The 19,960-nt window shown below is 58.8% G+C and overlaps 1 non-coding gene and 1 pseudogene across 1 annotated transcript; both read right to left on the bottom strand.

Annotated features, from left to right (window-relative positions):
* Positions 1 to 10,027: 10,027 nt before the first annotated feature.
* LOC136682440 (28S ribosomal RNA) lies at positions 10,028 to 14,638 on the bottom strand (annotated as a pseudogene).
* A 416-nt stretch (positions 14,639 to 15,054) lies between these two features.
* On the bottom strand, positions 15,055 to 15,208 carry LOC136682428 (5.8S ribosomal RNA). The gene has a single exon (XR_010798640.1). It is a non-coding gene; the product is annotated as a 5.8S ribosomal RNA (ribosomal RNA).
* Between the last annotated feature and the right edge of the window lie 4,752 nt (positions 15,209 to 19,960).

Genomic DNA, 19,960 nt, shown 5'->3' with positions numbered 1-19,960 from the left:
TCCTCGGGCTTCGGTATTCGCATCACCGGGGTCTACGGAGGTCTCGACTTAGGTTTTGAAAACCTCCAGAAGGGGGGGCCTCTCTTACCACCACCCTAGCCCAGAGGGGTGCCAGTCCTCGGGCTTCGGTATTCGCATCACCGGGGTCTACGGAGGTCTCGACTTAGGTTTTGAAAACCTCCAGAAGGGGGGGCCTCTCTTACCACCACCCTAGCCCAGAGGGGTGCCAGTCCTCTGGGCTTGAAACCCATCACCGGGGGTCCTCCGGATCACATTTGACCTCCAGAATTGGAAGGCCGAGCTTGTCACCAGCTTAGCCCAGAGGTTAGTCACTCCTCTGGGCTTGAATATCGCATCACCGGGGTCTATGGAAGTCTTTTCAAGGAGATCGGAACCAGCTAGAGCGCACCCCGCTCAGAGCGCACCTTCCTCGGCTACGGGTCCTTTAAGAGGCCGCAAGAGCATACTTACAAATAGGGCCCTTTAAATTTGCAGATTGAAACCGGGCCCGCCCTATCCCTATCTAGGATGACGTAAAGATCCGGGGAGTTTAAAAGACGGAAGACCGGCTAGGTTCATTACTCTCACCCCGGGGGTAAACAACAATGGCTCGGCGGCGTTGCTCTCTCTGCGAACAGGCGGTTTATGGCTACCGGGATCATTTACGATCGTTCCATCGACTAACTGCGGATGAGGTACAGTTTATTACTGCTCTTGATCGTTCCGGGGACGGTCGGAAAGGCACGGACTGTCCGATATGCAACGAAAAAATGCCGGTTAGCTTAGCGGCTCACCTACGCTCTAAGCACTCGCTCGAAGGCCTGGCCTTGAATGTGGCTTTATCTGCGGCAAAACGCACCAGAACTCTGTCTCTCTTGGACACATTTCGGGGGACTGGCCCTACCGATACTGACGAACACCCATCCACCTCTGGCCTCGACACCGGTGATCGCCGCATTGCGACCCCGACCCAAGTGTCTTCCAAATCCGCCACGGACGCACCGCTGCTAACCAATGTTCCCCCTAAGGGGCGATTGATACTCCCAAGCCGATTTAAGGACACCTTTGTCGGTAAGTCAATCGCTGAGTTTGCTTCATATCACCTTAGGGCCAATCCGACCGCTAAGGACATTGTGAACGGAAAGCAACGGGAGTCGCATGCGGTCAGGTTCCTAATTCACTGTGCCCCAAAACTGTGCGCATATTCGGACGTTAGTTTTGTGAACCACCGTAAGGTTCGGAGCTGGCTGGAACAATTAACCTCTCTCGGTTACGCTGACACCTCGATTAAAATGCTGCTATACGACGCGAAGGCGTACATGGGGTATCTGTCCGCATTTAAACCCAACAGTGCCGGACTGACGGCCAAGGAATTTGAACGCATTAAGTTAAGTTTCACCAAGGCGAACCGTGACATAGCTAGGAACATAACCGGCCATCGGCAGCGCTTTAAGCGGTTCAAATTGGGAATCATTCCGCCCTGCGATCATTTCAGAATTTTCTTAGCGAAGGCCGACAAGATTATACCAAGACTATTGGCTAAGGAAACGCCCCTACGCCATTCCACCATGAACCTATTGCAGGGCTTTCTGATGGGAACCATAGCCGTTATTAGCGGCCACAGATCGGTTGTGATTACCAACATGTTAGTGGAAGAACTGGAAAATGTGGAAATGTTGGATTCGGGGTGCATCATTTATGTAAGGACCCACAAAACTAACGCTGCATTCGGGGATGCACCTGTGGCTCTGTCGCCTAAGGAGATTTCGTGGTTGAACTGTTTGGTACAAGCCTACGAGGTCAAGCCTCGCTACGTTTTCGAAACCCGGGGGCGGCAAATACGACGACCGAACACCATGCTGAGAGCAGCCTGGCGGAGGGCAAGGCTCAATGGCCCAATTGGTTTCAATTTGATTAGGACCGCCGTTTCGAATCAGGTAATGTATCTTAAATGGCTATTCGAATCTCAGTTTCAGTTCCTGGGGCTAAATTTGCTTATATTTCCCCCACAGATTTCGTCACTACCGCTAGACCAACGGACCAATATCACCACTGCCATGTGCCATGATCCCGCAACGGCCCAAAGGTTCTACCGCGATGGATTGACCGGCTCTCAACTGTTGGAAGCACGGATGAACCGGCTGTCTGCACTCGATTCAAGCCGGACTTGACACCCCATTGAACCGCAATCATTTTCAATAAAATGCCGTTTAACCAAATTGTGTATTCATTCATTCTTTACCGCAGAAATGTATCAATCCATTGCCTAGGAATGAACCACTCTCATTGGGCATGAATTTCGCCTCGCACCGGGGTCTACGAGGGGTAAGTCGTACTATAACTTACAAAATTTCACCCGAAGGATCGCCACTTCCTTCGGGCTTCAGATGTAAGATCGTTCCGTCCCATACCCCCATCTCGGTTCCAAGAACCGGTTTCGATTTTCACTTAGCCCAACAAGGTGTCACTCTTTCGGCATGAATTTCGCATCGCACCGGGGTCTACGGAGGTCTCCACTTGGAAACATCCGAGGGTAAGTCGTACTATAACTTACAAAATTTCACCCGAAGGATCGCCACTTCCTTCGGGCTTCAGATGTAAGATCGTTCCGTCCCATACCCCCATCTCGGTTCCAAGTACCTCTTTCGATTTTCACTTAGCCCAGAAGGCACCACTCTTCGGGCATGTCACTTCGCATCACCGGGGTCTACGGAGGTCTCCACTTGGAAACATCCGAGGGTATGTCGTACTATAACTTACAAAATTTCACCCGAAGGATCGCCACTTCCTTCGGGCTTCAGATGTAAGATCGTTCCGTCCCATACCCCCATCTCGGTTCCAAGTACCTCTTTCGATTTTCACTTAGCCCAGAAGGCACCACTCTTCGGGCATGTCACTTCGCATCACCGGGGTCTACGGAGGTCTCCACTTGGAAACATCCGAGGGTATGTCGTACTATAACTTACAAAATTTCACCCGAAGGATCGCCACTTCCTTCGGGCTTCAGATGTAAGATCGTTCCGTCCCATACCCCCATCTCGGTTCCAAGTACCTCTTTCGATTTTCACTTAGCCCAGAAGGCACCACTCTTCGGGCATGTCACTTCGCATCACCGGGGTCTACGGAGGTCTCCACTTGGAAACATCCGAGGGTATGTCGTACTATAACTTACAAAATTTCACCCGAAGGATCGCCACTTCCTTCGGGCTTCAGATGTAAGATCGTTCCGTCCCATACCCCCATCTCGGTTCCAAGTACCTCTTTCGATTTTCACTTAGCCCAGAAGGCACCACTCTTCGGGCATGTCACTTCGCATCACCGGGGTCTACGGAGGTCTCCACTTGGAAACATCCGAGGGTATGTCGTACTATAACTTACAAAATTTCACCCGAAGGATCGCCACTTCCTTCGGGCTTCAGATGTAAGATCGTTCCGTCCCATACCCCCCATCTCGGTTCCAAGTACCTCTTTCGATATTCACTTAGCCCAGAAGGCACCACTCTTCGGGCATGTCACTTCGCATCACCGGGGTCTACGGAGGTCTCCACTTGGAAACATCCGAGGGTATGTCGTACTATAACTTACAAAATTTCACCCGAAGGATCGCCACTTCCTTCGGGCTTCAGATGTAAGATCGTTCCGTCCCATACCCCCATCTCAGTTCCAAGTACCTCTTTCGATATTCACTTAGCCCAGAAGGCACCACTCTTCGGGCATGTCACTTCGCATCACCGGGGTCTACGGAGGTCTCCACTTGGAAACATCCGAGGGTATGTCGTACTATAACTTACAAAATTTCACCCGAAGGATCGCCACTTCCTTCGGGCTTCAGATGTAAGATCGTTCCGTCCCATACCCCCATCTCGGTTCCAAGTACCTCTTTCGATTTTCACTTAGCCCAGAAGGCACCACTCTTCGGGCATGTCACTTCGCATCACCGGGGTCCATGGAAGTCATTTTAGACCTCCAGAGAGTGGGGCCAGTCTTACCACCACCCTTAGCCCAGAGGTGTGTCACTCCTCGGGCATGTCACTTCGCATCACCGGGGTCTATGGAAGTCATTTTAGACCTCCAGAGAGTGGGGCCGGTCTTACCACCACCCTTAAGCCCAGAGGGCGTCACTCCTCGGGCATGAAATTCGGATTACCGGGGTCTACGGATGTCTCAACTTAGGTTTTGAACACATCCAGAGAGTGGGGCCGGTCTTACCACCACCCTTAAGCCCAGAGGGCGTCACTCCTCGGGCATGAAATTCGGATTACCGGGGTCTACGGATGTCTCAACTTAGGTTTTGAACACATCCAGAGGGGGTGGCCTCACTTACCACCACCCTAGCCCAGAGGGCGTCACTCCTCGGGCATGAAATTCGCATCACCGGGGTCCATGGAAGTCATTTTAGGCTTCCAGAGAGTGGGGCCGGTCTTACCACCACCCTTAGCCCAGAGGGCGTCACTCCTCGGGCATGAAATTCGCATCACCGGGGTCCATGGAAGTCTCGACTTAGGTTTTGGAAACCTCCAGAGAGTGGGGCCGGTCTTACCACCACCCTTAGCCCAGAGGGCACCACTCCTCGGGCTTTAAATTCAGATAACCGGGGTCCATGGAAGTCTCGACTTAGTTTTTGAACACTTCCAGAGGGGGGGCCGGGCTTACCACCACCCTTAAGCCCAGAGGTGTGTCACTCCTCGGGCATGGAATTCGCATCAACGGGGTCTACGGATGTCTCGACTTAGGTTTTGAACACATCCAGGGAAGCAGAGCGGACATTCCCATTATTTCAAGCCCATCGGGAAGCCACTCCCTTGGGCATAGCGTTTCGCATCGCTGTTACCCAAACTTGTGTCTGATTTAATGCCTCCCTAATATCCCGACGGCACCAGGCTGAAAAACCATATGCCCACAGGATTCGAGGCATCTGAACCCCTTTCGCATAGCCGACAACGATGAACCTCCCTCGGACTCGCTACAAGGCTCGAGGAGGGTCCTGATTTTCTTAAAATCTCAGGTGCGGGACTTAGAAAAATTTCACTTTAAAACCACAGACCTCCAGAGGAGAGACCGGGCTTATCACCTCCTTAGCCCAGAAGGCACCACTCTTCGGGCATGTCACTTTGCATCACCGGGGTCCATGGAAGTCTCGACTTAGGTTTTGGAAACCTCCAGAGGGGGGGCCAAGCATACCACCACCCTTAGCCCAGAGGTTCATCACTCCTCGGGCATGAAATTCGGATAACCGGGGTCCATGGAAGTCTCGACTTAGGTTTTGAACACTTCCAGAGGGGGGGGCCGGGCTTACCACCACCCTTAGCCCAGAGGTTCATCACTCCTCGGGCATGAAATTCGGATAACCGGGGTCCATGGAAGTCAATTTTGACCTCCAGAGAGGGGGGGCCGGGCTTACCACCACCCTAAGCCCAGAGGGCGTCACTCCTCGGGCATGAAATACGCTACACCGGGGTCCATGGAAGTCTCGACTTAGGTTTTGGAGACATCCAGAGGGGGGGCCGGGCTTACCACCACCCTTAGCCCAGAGGGCGTCACTCCTCGGGCATGAAATACGCTACACCGGGGTCCATGGAAGTCAGTTTAGACCTCCAGAGAGGGGGGGCCGGGCTTACCACCACCCTTAGCCCAGAGGGCACCACTCCTCGGGCTTTAAATTCGCATCACCGGGGTCCATGGAAGTCAATCTAGACCTCCAGAGAGGGGGGGCCGGGCTTACCACCACCCTTAGCCCAGAGGTCATCACTCCTCGGGCATGAAATTCGGATAACCGGGGTCCATGGAAGTCTCGACTTAGGTTTTGGAGACATCCAGAGGGGGGGGCCGGGCTTACCACCACCCTAAGCCCAGAGGGCACTACTCCTCGGGCATGAAATTCGGATAACCGGGGTCCATGGAAGTCAGTTTAGACCTCCAGAGGGGGGGCCGGGCTTACCACCAGCCTTAGCCCAGAGGGCACCACTCCTCGGGCATGAAATACGCTACACCGGGGTCCATGGAAGTCAGTTTAGACCTCCAGAGAGGGGGGGCCGGGCTTACCACCACCCTAAGCCCAGAGGGCGTCACTCCTCGGGCATGAAATACGCTACACCGGGGTCCATGGAAGTCAGTTTAGACCTCCAGAGGGGGGGCCGAGCATACCACCACCCTTAGCCCAGAGGTGTGCTCCTCATCGGGCATGAAATACGCTTCTCCGGGGTCCATGGAAGTCATTCGAGACCTCCAGAGGGGGGGCTGGGCATACCACCACCCTTAGCCCAGAGGTGAGTCACTCCTCGGGCATCAAATTCGCATCACCGGGGTCCATGGAAGTCAGTTTAGACATCCAGAGGGGGGGCCGAGCATACCACCACCCTTAGCCCAGAGGTGTGCTCCTCATCGGGCATGAAATACGCTTCTCCGGGGTCCATGGAAGTCATTCGAGACCTCCAGAGGGGGGGCTGGGCATACCACCACCCTTAGCCCAGAGGTGAGTCACTCCTCGGGCATCAAATTCGCATCACCGGGGTCCATGGAAGTCAGTTTAGACATCCAGAGGGGGGGCCGAGCATACCACCACCCTTAGCCCAGAGGTGTGCTCCTCATCGGGCATGAAATACGCTTCTCCGGGGTCCATGGAAGTCATTCGAGACCTCCAGAGGGGGGGCTGGGCATACCACCACCCTTAGCCCAGAGGTGAGTCACTCCTCGGGCATCAAATTCGCATCACCGGGGTCCATGGAAGTCAGTTTAGACATCCAGAGGGGGGGCCGAGCATACCACCACCCTTAGCCCAGAGGTGAGTCACTCCTCGGGCATCAAATTCGCATCACCGGGGTCCATGGAAGTCAGTTTAGACCTCCAGAAAGTGGGGCCGAACCTACCACCAACCTTAGCCCAGAGGGCGTCACTCCTCGGGCTTCAAACTCCCATCGCCGGGGTCCCATGGAAGTCTCGACTTAGGTTTTGAACCGTTCCGGGGGTCACCTCCAGTGAGATAACGCGGAAATCTCACTATATTCATGCCCACAGGCGAACCAGAGCCTTGGGCTTGTCATAGTTACATACGGTGTACCCAAACTTTCGTCTTTTCTAAAGGAACCCTAATGTCCTGACGGCACCGCACTGGAAACCCCCATGCCCTCTGAATTTTTACCTCTCCGAGGTGCTCCGTTTTGGGCTTGCTACCTAGGGCGAAGAGGGTCAGAAATTTTTCTAAGTCCTACTTTAAAACGTCCCACTGGGAGACCACTAGGGTTAGCACTTTGCCAAAAAATCACGGCTGAATGCAATTTTCACGCCTCGCACCCTTTGTTCGTTTAGATTTAACAAAAAAATCAACCGACCCCCCTTTTTAACAACGCTTTGCCGAATTTAGCTCACTTTTCCCGGCCTGGAATATCTCACGCTTGCCCCCCACGGTACTTACCTCCGGGGAAGACACCCCCGTCGCTGCCAACACCCATGCCCGGCCCAGGCTCACCCGACTCGGCCTCGCTAGCTCCATCGCCCGCTCCAAACCTCCGGGGAGAAGACCCCCATCGCCGCCAACGCCCATGCCCGGCCCGGGCTCACCCGACTCGGCCTCGCTCGCTCCATCGCCCCGCTCCAAACCTCCGGGGCTGGACCTCCAGGAACCCAGCGCACCTCTCGAACCTATCCGGCCCACACTTAAGCACTCCTCCTCGGACTAAACCATCCAGCCCGCGCCGCTGGAACGAGCGCCCACTGGAAGACCTGAGCCTCAAACCCGCGCGCTTTACGGTTCTCTATCTCCCCGGGCTCGGAGCACTTTTCTCGGCCATGGGACCTCCAGGGGGGGCCCCTCTTAGCTCCGTCATCATTTCTCTAAGTCTCACTCCGCCCACTGGAAGACCCGAGCCCCAAACCCGCGCGCTTTACGGTTCTCTATCTCCCCGGGCTCGGGGCACTTTTCTCGGCCATGGGACCTCCAGGGGGGGCCCCTCTTAGCTCCGTCATCATTTCTCTAAGTCTCACTCCGCCCACTGGAAGACCCGAGCCCCAAACCCGCGCGCTTTACGGTTCTCTATCTCCCCGGGCTCGGGGCACTTTTCTCGGCCATGGGACCTCCAGGGGGGGCCCCTCTTAGCTCCGTCATCATTTCTCTAAGTCTCACTCCGCCCACTGGAAGACCCGAGCCCCAAACCCGCGCGCTTTACGGTTCTCTATCTCCCCGGGCTCGGGGCACTTTTCTCGGCCATGGGACCTCCAGGGGGGGCCCCTCTTAGCTCCGTCATCATTTCTCTAAGTCTCACTCCGCCCACTGGAAGACCCGAGCCCCAAACCCGCGCGCTTTACGGTTCTCTATCTCCCCGGGCTCGGGGCACTTTTCTCGGCCATGGGACCTCCAGGGGGGGCCCCTCATGGCTCCGTCAACATTCCTCTAAGTCTCATTCCGCCCACTGCGATACCCGAGGTCTTTAACCGCGGCGTTCACGGTTCTCTATCACCCCGGGCTCGGAGCACTTTTCTCGGCCATGGGACCTCCAGGGGAAGCCCCTCTTGGCTCCGTCATCATTTCTCTAAGTCTCACTCCGCCCACTGGAAGACCCGAGCCCCAAACCCGCGCGCTTTACGGTTCTCTATCACCCCGGGCTCGGGGCACTTTTCTCGGCCACGGGACCTCCAGGGGAGGCCCCTCTTGGCTCCGTCAATATTCCTTTAAGTCTCATTCCGCCCACTGCCATACCCGAGGTCTTCAACCGCGGCGTTCACGGTTCTCTATCACCCCGGGCTCGGAGCACTTTTCTCGGCCATGGGACCTCCAGGGGGGGCCCCTCATGGCTCCGTCAACATTCCTCTAAGTCTCATTCCGCCCACTGCGATACCCGAGGTCTTTAACCGCGGCGTTCACGGTTGTCTATCACCCCGGGCTCGGAGCACTTTTCTCGGCCATGGGACCTCCAGGGGAAGCCCCTCTTGGCTCCGTCATCATTTCTCTAAGTCTCACTCCGCCCACTGGAAGACCCGAGCCCCAAACCCGCGCGCTTTACGGTTCTCTATCACCCCGGGCTCGGGGCACTTTTCTCGGCCACGGGACCTCCAGGGGAGGCCCCTCTTGGCTCCGTCAATATTCCTTTAAGTCTCATTCCGCCCACTGCCATACCCGAGGTCTTCAACCGCGGCGTTCACGGTTCTCTATCACCCCGGGCTCTGAGCACTTTTCTCGGCCATGGGACCTCCAGGGGGGGCCCCTCATGGCTCCGTCAACATTCCTCTAAGTCTCATTCCGCCCACTGCCATACCCGAGGTCTTCAACCGCGGCGTTCACGGTTCTCTATCACCCCGGGCTCGGAGCACTTTTCTCGGCCATGGGACCTCCAGGGGGGGCCCCTCATGGCTCCGTCAACATTCCTCTAAGTCTCATTCCGCCCACTGCCATACCCGAGGTCTTCAACCGCGGCGTTCACGGTTCTCTATCACCCCGGGCTCGGAGCACTTTTCTCGGCCATGGGACCTCCAGGGGGGGCCCCTCATGGCTCCGTCAACATTCCTCTAAGTCTCATTCCGCCCACTGCCATACCCGGGCTCGGAGCATGTTCTTCGGCCATGGGACCACAAGAGGGCGCCCTTCTTAAGAAATTGCTGACATCCAGGACCATTCAAGGGAGCGACCTGCCTCCCTATGCCCGCCACCGGCTCCCTCTAACCGGTGTACGGACTCTCGGGGCCCGCGCCCCCAGAGAACCAGAGTTTCGGAAATTGCACTAAGTCCAGACATCCAGGACCATTCAAGGGAGCGACCTGCCTCCCTATGCCCGCCACCGGCTCCCTCTAACCGGTGTACGGACTCTCGGGGCCCGCGCCCCCAGAGAACCAGAGTTTCGGAAATTGCACTAAGTCCGATTTTCGCCCACTACGAGACCTAAAACCGTCATCCAGGATTTCACAGGGGAGTACCCACCTCCCCTATGCCCGCCACCGGCTCCCTCTAACCGGTGTACGGAGTCTCCGGGGCCCGCGCCCCAGAGAACCAGACCTGGACCGCTCCGGAGGGCCGGGGGTTTGCTTTCGCCTTCCCCCGACAAATGTTTGAGTGGACGGGATGACTTTCAATGGATCGCGGTATATGCACCCGCTCTGCCACTTATGACACCCGCACTCAGAATCAGGTCGTTTACAAGTCATTTCGCACCCCGGATCAAGGGACATGCGCTTAGGGACGGAAGGGTGGACCGAGGTGTTCATTAGCCCCGGCCCTGGTTCCAGTCTCGTGCGGTTCTGGTCACCGGCGGAGTGTGGCGAATCCCCCGCGGCTATCCCAGACCAACCGTATCGAACCTTGGGCACGGACGTATCGCTCCTTCTAGGCGGGATTCCGACTTAGAGGCGTTCAGTCGTAAGCCCTCGGATGGTAGCCTTGCACCATTGGCTCCACAGCCAAGCGCGAATACCAAGTATCCGAACCCGCGGTTCCTCTCGTACTGAGCGGGATTTCTATCGGAGCAACGGCACATCAGTAGGGTAAAACTAACCTGTCTCACGACGGTCTAAACCCAGCTCACGTTCCCTGTTAGTGGGTGAACAATCCAACGCTTTGCGAATTCTGCTTCGCAATGATAGGAAGAGCCGACATCGAAGGATCAAACAGCGGCGTCGCTATGAACGCTTGGCCGCCACAAGCCAGTTATCCCTGTGGTAACTTTTCTGACACCTCCCGCTTAAAACCCGTAAAGCAGACGGAAGGATCGTTAGGCCCCGCTTTCGCGGTCCGTATTCATACTGAAAATCAGGATCAAGCGGGCTTTTGCCCTTATGCTCTACGGGAGGTTTCCGTCCGTCCCTGAGCCCGCCTTAGGACACCTGCGTTACTCTTTGACAGGTGTACCGCCCCAGTCAAACTCCCCACCTGTCACTGTCCCCGGAGGAACTCGCCCCAGGGAGAGGAAGGGCCAGCCCCGCGCGAGCTTGCCTCCGACCCCCCCCGCGAGGGGGGGAAGGAGGACTCAGCGCCGAGCGACCCCCCCACCCGGGGCTTAGCACCTTTGAACAAGGAACCCCCAGCAAGGCAAAGGTTCCCACCGACACCCTCACCGGGTTAGTGAGGTAACGTGTAAGAGTAGTGGTATTTCACGGACGGCCCGCTCCGGTGCTGGCGAGCGGCGGGCCTCCCACTTATTCTACACCCCTTAAGTCGCCTCACAGTGACAGACTAGAGTCAAGCTCAACAGGGTCTTCTTTCCCCGCTGATTCCGCCAAGCCCGTTCCCTTGGCTGTGGTTTCGCTAGATAGTAGGTAGGGACAGTGGGAATCTCGTTCATCCATTCATGCTGGTCACCAATTAAATGACGAGGCATTTCGCTACCTTAAGAGAGTCATAGTTACTCCCGCCGTTAACCCGCGCTTCGATGAATTTCTTCACTTTGACATTCAGAGCACTGGGCAGAATTCACATCGTGTCAACACCCGGTCCAAGAGCCTTCACGATGCTGTGTTTTAATTAAACAGTCGGATTCCCCTTGTCCGCAGCAGTTCTAATTCGGCTGTTAGGTGCCGGCCGAGAGACCCGGCCCCGGAGGTCTCCCCCCGAGGCGAGACTCATAAGCCCGAGAGATCCACGGAGCCTAGGCTCGGCGCGCGAGGCTCCAGGGACACCGCCCCGACCCACCGAAGCCCCACCACCGGCGGCCTGCTACGAGTCCACACACGCACGAGAGACCGCACACCCCACGCGGACCTACGTTCCATTGCGTCCCTCCGCGTCCCATCGGGGGAGAGCGAAGGGCCGGACGCTCGAGCTTAGCCGGGGGCGGCCCACCCGGCGACGGGCGTCGGGAGCCCGGCCCGGCTTAGGTAGGGAGAGGAGGCCGAAGGCGGTCATCCGACGGAGGTTAGTCCCGAAGGACGCTCCCCCGCCGGCATCCCACCGACGACCGGCTCCCTACCGTCGACCTGACCGAGGCCCCCTAAGCGCCGCCGCCGAGGGGGGACACGCACCGGGGCTTAAGGTCTCGCTCGCCGCGACCCACTCTCATCGACCCCGACAGACAGACGGAGCCTTGTTCACGGGGGTTTGGATACTGGGGGGCAATCTCTCGCCGTGCGCTTCCTCGCGCGCAGGACCCAGTGGGGGGGGCCCGAAGGTGGACCGGGAACAGCTCCCCGTCGCACGGGCAGCACCGGGCTTTCGGACCCCGCATCAGCAGACACGGGCCCGACCGAGCTCAGCCATTAGAGCCAATCCTTATCCCGAAGTTACGGATCCGTCTTGCCGACTTCCCTTACCTACATTGTTCCAACACGCCAGAGGCTGTTCACCTTGGAGACCTGATGCGGATATGGGTACGGCCTGGGGGGAAATTCACTATACCTCCCCCGGATTTTCAAGGGCCGATGGGAAACGTCCCGGCCGTCGCATAGTGCATGCGACGCCTTTCAGAGCGTTGAGCCCCTATCTCGGGGTCGAACCCATTCCAGGGCGCTCCAGCTCTTTAGCAAGGAGAGAGAATCCTCCCCGGGGTCCCCACCGGCGTCTCCGGGTTCGTTTGCGTTACCGCCACGGGAGCGCCTCTCGGCGGCTCGATCTCCACCAATCCCAGGTACGGGGATATTGGCCCGATCCCCTTTCGGTCAGCGCGAGGCAGACGAGACCATCGCCCCAGCATTTTCCGAACGGCGCTCGCCTATCCCTTAGGACCGACTAACCCACGGCCAAGCGCTGTCGGCGTGGAACCCTTCTCCACTTCGGCCTTCAAAGTTCTCATCTGAATATTTGCTACTACCACCAAGATCTGCACCCGCGGCGGCTCGACCCAGGCTCGCGCCAAAGGCTTCTGCGCCACCGCGGCGCCCCTCCTACTCGTCGCGGCATACGGTCCCATGAGTCTCGGTTCTCTCTCATTCTCGCTGGCTTTTGGGGGGGTGGGAGACAAGTACCGCCAGCGACGGCCGGGTATGGGCCCGACGCTCCAGCGCCATCCATTTTCAGGGCCAGTTGATTCGGCAGGTGAGTTGTTACACACTCCTTAGCGGATGCCGACTTCCATGGCCACCGCCCCGCTGTCTATATCAACCGACACCTTTCTTGGGGTCTGATGAGCGTCTGCGTCGGGCGCCTTAACCCGCGCGTTCGGTTCATCCCGCAGCACCAGTTCTGCTTACCAAAAGTGGCCCACTCGGCACCGTCAATTCCATGCCCGGCTCCAAGCCTGCGAGCCGGGCCTCTTACCCATTTAAAGTTTGAGAGTAGGGCGAGGCCCGTTTCGGCCCCGCGGCCTCCAGTCATTTCTTTACCGGATAAAACTTGAAGTTTCGGCGCCGGCTATCCTGAGGGAAACTTCGGAGGGAACCAGCTACTAGATGGTTCGATTAGTCTTTCGCCCCTATACCCAGGTCGGACGACCGATTTGCACGTCAGGACCGCTGCGGGCCTCCACTCAGGGTTTCCCCTGGCTTCGCCCTGCCCAGGCATAGTTCACCATCTTTCGGGTACCACCGCGTATGCTCTGGCTCCGCTCTCCGCACGTGGGAAGAGCAGGCCGGTGGTGCGCCGCCCGCCCCCTCGAAGGGTTAGGACGGATCCCACCTCAGCCGACGCGCGCCGGCCTTCACCTTCGTTGCGCCTCCGGGGTTCTGGGCCCCTTCGACTCGCATACGCGTTAGACTCCTTGGTCCGTGTTTCAAGACGGGTCGTTCGGGGTCCGAACTTAGCCGCTGACCTTAGGCGTTCGGGTGCTGTGGGCCTGGATCGCCCCCCGCATCGCCGTAGCGGGCCTAGCCCGGGGCTGAGGACAGCCCAGCCGGCCCGCTTCGACCGAACGATCGGGGGGGGCCCCCATCCCCATCCCGGAGGAGGGGAGAACGCGGAAAGGACATTGCTCCACGGCCCCGGCGTTATCGGCGAAGTCGGAGCGAGGGGCTGTAGCGGAACGCCCGTGTCCGGGGGCCGCGTGGGGCTCCCTTCTCCGGACGGACCTACCTTCACCCTCGGGCCCTTCCAAGCCTAACCGGAGCCGGTCGCGACTCACCACCACGCGGGGAAAGTACACCGGGCGGGGCCGGACCTCCGTACGCCCGACAGGCCCGAAGTCCAGAGGCGAAGCGCAGAGCCGAAGCGGGGAGCGGTGGAGTCGGCACCCCACCCCTCTCGCCCGGATACGCTCGCACCCCCGACCGCGGAACCCGACGAGCGCGGGGCCGTCCGCCCGGCTGAATCCCCCGGGGCAGTCTTCTCGGTCCCCGTACGTTTACCTCTCAACGGTTTCACGCTCTGTTGAACTCTCTCTTCAAAGTCCTGTTTCAACTTTCCCTCACGGTACTCGGTTCGCTATCGGTCTCGTGCCGGTATTTAGCCTTAGATGGAGTTTACCACCCGCTTTGGGCTGCATTCCCAAGCAACCCGACTCCGAGAAGCCCGACCTACCCGGGCGGGAACGCGGGACTCGCTACCGGGCTTTCACCGTCTATGGGAAGAAGCCACGTTCGCGAGGACTTGGTCCCGCGTCCGCACCGAGACGGATCTTACGGACTTCCGTACGCTACATTTCCCGGCCAACCCCGGTCAGGGGAAAGTGGGATTCAGCGCTGGGCTCTTCCCTGTTCGCTCGCCGCTACTAAGGGAATCCTTGTTAGTTTCTTTTCCTCCGCTTACTGATATGCTTAAGTTCAGCGGGTCGTCTCGTCTGATCTGAGGCCGCACACAGAGGTTTCTTATGCGGGGGCGAGGGCGGAGGCGGAGGGCCGAAGGCTAGGGGCGAGGGGCGAGAGCCCGGCACGAGACCGAACTCCGCGACACCCTCCCCCCCACCCCGGCCGCTCGCCCGCCCGCTCACTCGCCCGCTCGCTGGGTTTAATCGGCACTCGCCACCCCCGCGTCCGACTGCGCGGAGCCCCGCTCGGGACTCGGGGAGAGACCGTAACGGACGTGGACCCGGACCTACTCGGCTCTCCCTCCGTTCCCTGTACGGAGCTCTCTCGCAACACGGGCCGCGTGGACTGGCTCGGAACCGAGTCTTCGTTTGGGAAGACGAAGGGCCGTTTTCAGGCCCTGCGAGCTTCCAGCCGCGGTCTCTCTCTCTCAGCGGGGGCGCGGAGACCGATCGATGGGTAAAGCGACCCTCAGACAGGCGTGGCCGCGGGATGGACCCCCGCGGCCGCAATATGCGTTCGAAATTTCGATGATCTGTGTCCTGCAATTCACATTAGTTAACGCAGATGGCTGCGTTCTTCATCGAAGCACGAGCCGAGTGATCCACCGCTAAGAGTCGTATTCGGGTTTGTGCCCGGCCCGTTACAGGCCGGGCGAAGGAAGCCATTCGAACAAGAGACAATTTTTGCCAATATATTTCAAGCCGGGTGCCTTCCACCCCCGTGCAGGGGGGGAAAGGTCATTGAACCTGGGCGTCACCACCGGACCGAGGAGTTACGGCCCGGGGGACGATCGCCCGAGTAGGTGCCCGAGACTTACGTGGTTTAGGAGACCGGGGTCTAGGCACCCGCCGTTCCCGGCGAGGCCCAGGGGTTTGGTTCGCTGCGTTACGGGTCCCGGTCTAAGGCATTCAGGCGTGCGCTCAAAGCCAAGCTCTCCACCCCGGAGGGTATGAGCGAGGCCCGGTGGTACGCTCCCAAGTCCCCGCTTAGGGGAAGGCGCTGGGTAGATCCCACCTAGTCAGGACCGGCGGGCACCGGCCGTCTCCTTTCGGGTGTTTATAAACGCATCCGGGGTTCGTGAGGCCCCTTCAACTCGCGCACCGGCCTTAGACTATTATACGGTCCGTCTCTGCGAAGCCAACATCGGGGGTATTTTGCATGCGCTCTTAAGCTCCGCTCTAACCCCGTGAGGGGAAAGAGTTTCGCCCGGCGGTACGCTCCCGTCCACCACCGCCCCCTGTGCCGGGGGGATGGGTTCAGGGAGATCCCACCGAGGCCGGCGAGCACCGGCCAACGCCCTGGGGGTGAGTAAGCCCCTTTGACTCGCGCACGCACAATCAAGCCTTCAACGATCAATGGTTTTTTGGGTTTAACTACCCGGCGGGCGGCTCCGGCGCCACTCTTCCCCCCGCGAACGGGAGGGGCGGACCGGGGTACCTATGCACCTAAGGCGGTCCTCGCATAACCCCGAGTTCCGAAGCCGGCTCGCTACGTCCACCCACCCGGAGGGGGGAGAGACTCACGTCGGCCGACGACGAAAGGTACGAGGCTTCTGCGGTCCATACCTTGAAGGTACCCGCCGGGGGGGAGGTTCGGCCTCTCGAGTCCGACTCGACAACCGGCACGGACGGCGGGCGCCGACCGCGGCCAGGTCACCGTTATTGATCCTTCCGCAGGTTCCCCTACGAAAACCTTGTTACGACTTTTACTCCCTCTAGATGTCCGGGTTCGATCGACTTCCCATCGCCCGGAGGCGACCCCCGTTCGAGGGCCGCCCCGGGGACGGTCCGAGGACCTCACCGAGGCATCCGATCGGTAGTAGCGACGGGCGGTGTGTACAAAGGGCAGGGACTTAATCGACGCGGGCTGGTGACCCGCGCCTACTTGGAATTCCTCGTTCGAGGGGAATAGTTGCAATCCCCTGTCCCCAGCGGGGAATGGCGTTCATAGGATTGCCCGCACCTCTCGGCGTAGGGTAACTTACATGTTGAACCAGCCATTGTAGCTCACGTGCGACCCCGGACTTCTAAGGGCATCACAGACCTGTTATTGCTCCATTTCTCAAGTGGCTTCTGTGCCACAAATCGCTCTAAGAAGTTTAGCCACCGACCGCTGATTCCCACCGGGCGAACCCCAACCTTCAGGCCCGCGGTAAGCGGGAGGGCACCGGGGAGGGGAGAGGGAAGGCGAAGGCGAAGGACGGACAACCCACACCCGGAGAGCGGAACGAGGTGCGGACGGCATCGGGGAGGGAACCGAACGCGAAGGGGAGAGGCCGGAGCCACCCACTCGACGCAGAACTGAACCCCCGTCAACCGCATCACCTCCCCGAACCGATCCGGGGTAGAACCGGACCCCCGCCGAAACCCCCAACACCCCCACCCCGATGGGGACCCCCCGCGAACGGGGACCTTCGGGGATAGAGTCCGACCCAGGAGAGGGGCCGTGTAACTACTTAAAGGATGGGATCTCGTTCGTTACCGGAATTGACCAGACGAATCGCTCCACGAACTACCAACGGCCATGCACCACCACCCACAGAATCGAGAAAGAGCCGTCAATCTGTCAATCCTTACCGTGTCCGGGCCGGGTTAGGTTCCCCGCGTTGAGTCAAATTAAGCCGCAAGCTCCACTCCTGGTGGTGCCCTTCCGTCAATTCCTTTAAGTTTCAGCTTTGCAACCGTACTCCCCCCAGAGCCCAAAGACTCGTGGTTTCCCGGACGCTGCCCGGCGGGTCATAGTCGTTAACCCAACGCCGCCGGATCGCGGGTCGGCATAGTTTACGGTCGGAACTACGACGGTACCTGATCGTCTTCGATCCTCCGACTTTCGTTCTTGATTAATGAAAACATTCTTGGCAAATGCCTTCGCTTTTGTCCGTCCCGCACCGGTCTACGAATTTCACCTCTCTCGGTGCGGTACGAATGCCCCCGGCCGTCCCTCTTAATCATGACCTTTGGTCCGTCAAACCCACGAAATAGGACCAAGAGAGCGGTCGGATACCCCCCCGGCTCGGGGAACCGTGCGGCGGCCAGAAACGCCGGGCGTCACACCCGGGCGCCCCCGGCCCCACCCGGCCGCCTCGCCGAAGAGCTCCGACTCGCCCCCCATGGGAAGGCCTTATTCCATTATTCCTAGCTCAGTCCATTCAAGGCACGCTTCGGCCTGCTTTGAGCACTCTGTTTTGTTCAAAGTAAACGCACCGGACCCTTCCGCCCCCCACGTATTCACCGCGGCGGACGACCCAGCTAAGGGCCTCTCCGCGGAGGAAGGGAGCAGAGGACACCGGATGAGTAGGGACAAGGTCCCGCGACCTCCACCCAGAGACCCGCGGGGGGTCCCCACCCCGGAGAGGGGCAGCTTCCCACCGCGAAGTCCGGACGGGCAGAGGCCCGGCAGCCGGGACCCGTCCCCGGATCCAACTACGAGCTTTTTAACTGCAGCAACGTTAACATACGCTATTGGAGCTGGAATTACCGCGGCTGCTGGCACCAGACTTGCCCTCCAATGGGTCCTCACCCACGGACGTAGATTGAGTTCATTTCGGTCCCGAAACCTTCAAACGGGGCCTCGCACCGATATTTTTCGTCACTACCTCCCCGTGTCGGGAATGGGTAATTTGCGCGCCTGCTGCCTTCCTTGGATGTGGTAGCCGTTTCTCAGGCTCCCTCTCCGGAATCGAACCCAGATTCCCCGTTACCCGTGGTCACCACACGTAGTCCCGTAGACTACCGTCGAAAGTTGATAGGGCAGACACTCGAATGAGACGTCGCCGCCCCGAAGGGCTCTGCGATCGGCCAAAGGTTATCTAGAGTCACCAAAGCGGACCCGACCGGAGTCGGGAGGGGGTTTTTTGGTTCTGATAAATGCACGTATCCGTGGGGGGCGCCGAGGGGAAGGTGAACCAGTCACCGACCACCTCGAAACGGCACCCCCACTTCCAACGCTTCGTTTGCATGTATTAGCTCTGGAATTACCACAGTTATACCAAGTAACGTGTGGAGCGATCAAAGGAACCATAACTGATTTAATGAGCCATTCGCAGTTTCACTGTACCAACGCCCGTGTGTACTTAGACTTGCATGGCTTAATCTTTGAGACAAGCATATGATACTGGCAGGATCAACCAGGCCGATCCTCTGGTACTCAAACCCGGCTTGGGGAAAGAGAGAGAGTCGGTGGCGCGTGGAACTCGACCCCCACGAAGGAGGAAGAGACACGCACCGCGGAAAGGCTTTTCGAATGAGACCCCCCGGAGGTGGGTCTTCAATCGGGGGTTTGACAACTTGGAAAATGTACGATTCAAGGCCCGGACGGTGCAGGCTAGGGGCCGGTTCCTTCCCTCAATAGGATCCCGACCCTAAGGCACCACCGACTCGGACCTTTTAACGGACCCAAACTGTGGTGGAAATTAGACCGACGGATCGGCTAAGTCTCCCTCGGAACGATTCTGGGACAAGCGGACCCCCTATTACGGGGGGTCCCCGAGCCATAGAGGCTGGAGCACGTGGCGGGGAGGATCGTTCTAAAAGCCGGTATATTTCGGATTAGAAGCCTGCCCCTGGTGCTCCGGGTATGCCGCATTTCGAACGGGCGTAAAGGACGTCCGTTTAAGGGAAGAGAATGGAAGAGAATTTCCTGGCCCCCTCAAAGCGCGAGGAGGTCGGCATAGGTTTTACGGTACGCCCCCCCGGAGCCGTCTGATGTTCAGAAGACGAAGGGTTTTGCCCCCAATCTCGTAAGGTCGAGGGCTCACCACCGAACTTCCAGCCGCGGTCCTTGGTAGGACCGATACGCGGACAAGCCGCAAATCCTGGCCCCCTCGCAGTGCGAGGAGGTCGGCAAAGGTTTTACGATTCGCCCCCCGGAGCCTACGGTTAGTTTTCTCAATTTAAGAAGACGAAGGGGGTCGGGCCCGGGAACCGTAGACCGAGCGCCTCTTCCCCTGCGAACTTCCAGCCGCGGTCCATTTAAAAAGACCGATCCGTGACACCTCTAATGCGCTCTTTGCCTCCGGCCGTTTCCAGCGCGGGGGCCCGGTGGTGCGCTCCCAAGTCCCCGCGGAGGGGAAAATCTGGGAGATCCCACATTAGACCAAGCGGAACGCCGGTCTTCGCCTCAGGGGTTTGTATGCCCCTTTCGACTCGCGCACGGGCAAGAGTTAGGTTAGAACGGGGACAACTGCCGGCGGGCGGCCCGTCACACCCACCCCGCAAGTGGGCAGGTGGTCGGTGGCCTGTGGACCCGCCGCTCGGATTCGTTTAGTAGGAACCATACGGGGTACAACCCTCATACGCTCGACCCCCTCACGCCCAGGGAAGTGCTCACCTCCCTGGGCATATATCGAACGAATCATCGGGATTGAAGG

The sequence above is a fragment of the Hoplias malabaricus genome, unplaced genomic scaffold, assembly GCF_029633855.1.
Source record: "Hoplias malabaricus isolate fHopMal1 unplaced genomic scaffold, fHopMal1.hap1 scaffold_50, whole genome shotgun sequence".
Taxonomy (NCBI): Eukaryota; Metazoa; Chordata; class Actinopteri; order Characiformes; family Erythrinidae; genus Hoplias; species Hoplias malabaricus.
The sequence above is the reverse complement of the archived record's forward strand: the minus strand, read 5'-3'. Positions and strand labels throughout refer to the sequence as shown.